The following is a 4,936-nucleotide window of genomic DNA, read 5'->3' on the forward strand; positions in this document are numbered from 1 at the left end:
AAATAGTCAAAACAATCTTGAAAGAAGAATAAATTTGGAAAACTCACACTTCCTGCTAACTATAAAGCTGCAGTAATTAAAACGGTGTGTTACTGGTTTAAGGAAAGATACATATATCAGTGGAATAGGATTGAGATTTTAGAAGTAAATATATACTTTCAATTTTTTTGGATTGATTTTTGCTATAGGGCACGTGTGCTCACCAGAAAGATAGAGACAGAAAGCAAGAAATCGCCCCCCAGGGGGGATGGCCACGCCACAATCCCTTCTCCTCCATTCTCCTCTTGGGATCTTGGGCATGCACGCACATGCACCCAGCGTGAGTTTAAGCCACCGGGTCTGGGTCTTGAACCACAGTCAACTACATGGGAGTCCAGTGACATAGTCATTACACCAACTGCTGGTCCCAGTAAATGCATACATCTATGGACAACAATCTTGACCATGTGCCAAGTCCATTCAGCAGGGGAAAGAACAAGCTCTTCAGCAGATGGTGCTGGGACAACTGGGCTTACACATGCAGAACAGGGGAGCTGTCGCCTATCCCAAGCCCTACACAAAATCAATACAAAGTGTATCAAGGACTCAAGTTCAAGAGCCAAACCTACAAAAATATTAGAAACAAACGTAAACAAAAATCTTCAAGATTTTGGATTGGGAACCAATTCTCAGGTATGACATCAAAAGCTTGAGCAGTAAGAGAAAAAGAATATAAATTGAAAATAATCAAAATTTAAAACTCCTGTGAATCAAAGGATATGATTTTACTTTTTCATTTATTTACTTTCAGAAAGTGGGGGATGGGGGGGTGAGCTTCTGGAATAAAGGAAGACCACTGTTCAATGACATCAAGATCTAAACCACCCTACTCATCCCCACCTCCAACCCCCTGAAAATGAACTTCTCAAGCTATACAAAGCCTCAAGCACTCTGAGCTACAGATGAGACAGTGAGACAGGAGCATGGCCCTATCTGCAGGTGTACAAGGCAGGGGTCCATGAGCAGACAATGCTGTGCAGCGTATGCTCGCCAAGGGAGCCTTGGTGCTGAGTGGCCTCGGACGGATTAACACTCCCTTCTCCTCTTGCGCTGTTTATTTTTCTTCTGCTCTCCCAGTCACCATACCCTTTGCCCTTAAAACACATAAATCTTCTTTTTAAAGAATTTATGGCCCCTTGCTACGGGACTTAATACAAAAAACAAAAGGCCAATTGACACAGTCCAGAGCACAAATAATGTCAAGGTGTAAATCACAAAGACCAGGGGGGGCCAAGACTCCTTAACGCTGCCAGGGGAGCACATTCCAAGATATGGGTCACCAGGCCCTCAGCGTTAACTGAGAGAATGACCTTTTCCAATTTAACTCAGAAGAAACCAGTTTCCAAGTAGTCACCATGTTATACTTGGCATACAATTTGTAACCTTGCTTGTTATTGTCTTAAGTGTGTTATATTTCTATTGGGGAGTCAAGCCAAAATGACTTGGCCATAACCCAAAGACTGTTCATCCGGTTAAGGCACATCACCCAGGATGGCTGCCTATCTCAGAATGACATCAAAGACCAAATGGTACTGACAGGACCATCTGGGCACGGTAGGGCCACAGAAGGCCACTCTCCTTGCCAACCACGAGACTGCAGAAACCGCCTGTAACAGCCCCAGACTTTGAGCAGCTCATCAGCTCTGTCTTCCGCTTCGGTCAGATCCCATCTCACTGCACCTGAGACCTCACTTACTGCTGGAGGCTCTGCTGGTTCGCACACCAACTCTTCCTCTCCCAGATGGTCCTCCACTCCACCATCTCTGATGCTCCTCGGCGGCCACGAGTCCCGACCTCTGTACCTCTGGTGACCCATATCTTGGAATGTGCTCCCCTGGCAGCGTTAAGGAGTCTTGGCCCCCCCTGGTCTTTGTGATTTACACCTCTGTACCAGGCGTTCACCCTCAGCCACCCGACGCTCGGTCAGCTCATGGCAGCTGCCACCATCGCTCTCTAAGATCTTCATGGAGCTCCTCTCTGGCTCACTGATTGTGCCTTGTAGACGCCCAGCGTGCTCAGCACCCAGCCTCCTCTGCATCCTGATGGGCTGCACTCCCCATGGCCGCACCAGTATAGGACGCCCTGCACCTCGCGTCTCTTCGTGACTTGTAAGCCCCCGTTTTCCCTGTGTGATTAAAGCAACCTGAAAGACAAACCTGAGTCCTGTCCTCCTTCCACCTTGAGCACAGACGCTGTATCTACTTGGGCAGCTGGTAAGAGTGAATCAGATCTCTATTTAAGGTCGTGCTCCCTTGGCACTAATTATTCCCTTCATTGTTTTGCCACACAACACACCATTACATGGGCTGTCATGACTATACGCCCACCCTAAGACAGAGCATAACCTATGGGACACGTGACCCCTATCAGGAGAGAAACATGCACTCACCTCTCCCAGCTGGGATATAGACCTGAGACCCAAACTGTCCAGAAGCAAACCATTTTCCCAGATCCCTTCCTTCTTGGGAGCTCGTTCCCTCCTTCACTCCCTTAATAAACTCCACTTGGCTAGTCCTTCCTAGGTCGACCTCTGATTTGTCTTGAGCGTGCTACAGGAAGCCAATCAGCTTGCTGCTCTGGATATGCACTGGTGTCGGACCTGATCACCCCAACCTCCCGTCAATGGACAGAGCACACACATAGTTAAGGAACAGGCCTTCATACGGGTCCAGTCCTCCTTAGGAATCACTCACTGGAGACTGTCTGCACACTTTCCTTAGAATCATTCACCAGAGGGCCATGGCCAGCAGGTGGCCTGGGTTAAGGCAGCAGGAGTCCCACATGGATGACCATGGTTGGAGTCCTGGACCTGGCAGCTTGAAAATCACAATAGATAAATAGATAAAACGTTAAAAAAAAAAAAAGTCATTCACCAGAGACTGCGCAGCTTGCTTTTATACAAGGAACTGCTTGCAGCTCAGCTTAAAACGGTGGGCAAGGTGACTTACAACAATTACTGCAATCGTGGCTTTTTCCATGACCCTACATTTCAGAAACTCAGATAATGGTCTCTAGGGCCCAAGGCTCTCAAGGACTCGAGTCGTCACTGACCAATAGAAGGTCTCTGAAACCTAAAACTCTGGAAGACCTGAGCAACCATTAACCACCACTCTTCTGAAAGGATAACCTGTCGCGCATGTAACCCCACGAGGACGAAGCAGTCAAGTCCCTCCTAGCTAGGATTAAGCCTCCTGACGAGAGCACCAAAGCGGCTGCCCACTTTCGGGACCCCTCCCATTACCGATGAGCTTGGCTTTGCTGCCCCTCTGTCCGCGCTTCTGCTGTAACACGAAGACGCCTGAACTAGGCTCTAAGAACTGCAGTGCCCTCGTCAACAGGACAGTGTTCTTACACGGGAAAGCGATCCGGGATTCGACACGAAGAACTCCGTTAGGGACTGCACGGTCCGGACCCGACATCCTGCACACTCGCTACATCAGACGGCGGGTTAGTTCCCTCGACTTTGCCCTGCGGACGCAGAGCGGCTCCACTCCTGCGGCAGCGGAGGCCGAACCCGAAACACCGCCTGCGGGGAGGCGAGAGCGCGGCGGGGCAGACGCGGGCCCGGGGGCCCACCCCCGGGCCCGGGCTACAGGAAGCCAATCAGCTTGCTGCTCTGGATATGCACTGGTGTCGGACCTGATCACCCCAACCTCCCGTCAATGGACAGAGCACACACATAGTTAAGGAACAGGCCTTCATACGGGTCCAGTCCTCCTTAGGAATCACTCACTGGAGACTGTCTGCACACTTTCCTTAGAATCATTCACCAGAGGGCCATGGCCAGCAGGTGGCCTGGGTTAAGGCAGCAGGAGTCCCACATGGATGACCATGGTTGGAGTCCTGGACCTGGCAGCTTGAAAATCACAATAGATAAATAGATAAAACGTTAAAAAAAAAAAAAGTCATTCACCAGAGACTGCGCAGCTTGCTTTTATACAAGGAACTGCTTGCAGCTCAGCTTAAAACGGTGGGCAAGGTGACTTACAACAATTACTGCAATCGTGGCTTTTTCCATGACCCTACATTTCAGAAACTCAGATAATGGTCTCTAGGGCCCAAGGCTCTCAAGGACTCGAGTCGTCACTGACCAATAGAAGGTCTCTGAAACCTAAAACTCTGGAAGACCTGAGCAACCATTAACCACCACTCTTCTGAAAGGATAACCTGTCGCGCATGTAACCCCACGAGGACGAAGCAGTCAAGTCCCTCCTAGCTAGGATTAAGCCTCCTGACGAGAGCACCAAAGCGGCTGCCCACTTTCGGGACCCCTCCCATTACCGATGAGCTTGGCTTTGCTGCCCCTCTGTCCGCGCTTCTGCTGTAACACGAAGACGCCTGAACTAGGCTCTAAGAACTGCAGTGCCCTCGTCAACAGGACAGTGTTCTTACACGGGAAAGCGATCCGGGATTCGACACGAAGAACTCCGTTAGGGACTGCACGGTCCGGACCCGACATCCTGCACACTCGCTACATCAGACGGCGGGTTAGTTCCCTCGACTTTGCCCTGCGGACGCAGAGCGGCTCCACTCCTGCGGCAGCGGAGGCCGAACCCGAAACACCGCCTGCGGGGAGGCGAGAGCGCGGCGGGACAGACGCGGCTCCGGGGCCCACTCCGCGGCCTGGGCGCCTGCAGGTCTGAGGAGCCGCACGACAGTCACCAGGGTGAGGAACCGGGGAGGCTGGGCGGCACGTTACCCGAAGTGTGCAGAGGAAAAGCGGACGCCCTACACCGGGACCTCGAACCTAAGAACCAGGGTAGGTCTGGAAAGGACAATCTGTATTCCCGCGCTGCCCGGCGCCCGGCTGCACGCAGCGGGCACGGAAAGATGACGTCAGCACGGCGCCAAAGCCCTCGCCACGCCTCCGGATGGTGCCCGCCACCCCTCAGGATCC

The 4,936-nt window shown here is 51.6% G+C and overlaps 1 protein-coding gene across 1 annotated transcript in view; it reads right to left on the minus strand.

The window, feature by feature from the left end:
• WRN (WRN RecQ like helicase) overlaps positions 1-3,587 on the minus strand; it is a 124,040-nt gene extending 120,453 nt beyond the window's left edge. Inside the window, exon 1 of the mRNA XM_027767765.1 lies at positions 3,392-3,587. The gene's annotated coding sequence lies outside the window, so the exon portion shown is untranslated. The remainder of the gene's footprint in view (positions 1-3,391) is intronic.
• Between the last annotated feature and the right edge of the window lie 1,349 nt (positions 3,588-4,936).

Source organism: Tupaia chinensis, unplaced genomic scaffold, assembly GCF_000334495.1.
Source record: "Tupaia chinensis unplaced genomic scaffold, TupChi_1.0 Scaffold144602_1, whole genome shotgun sequence".
NCBI classification, from domain to species: Eukaryota; Metazoa; Chordata; class Mammalia; order Scandentia; family Tupaiidae; genus Tupaia; species Tupaia belangeri.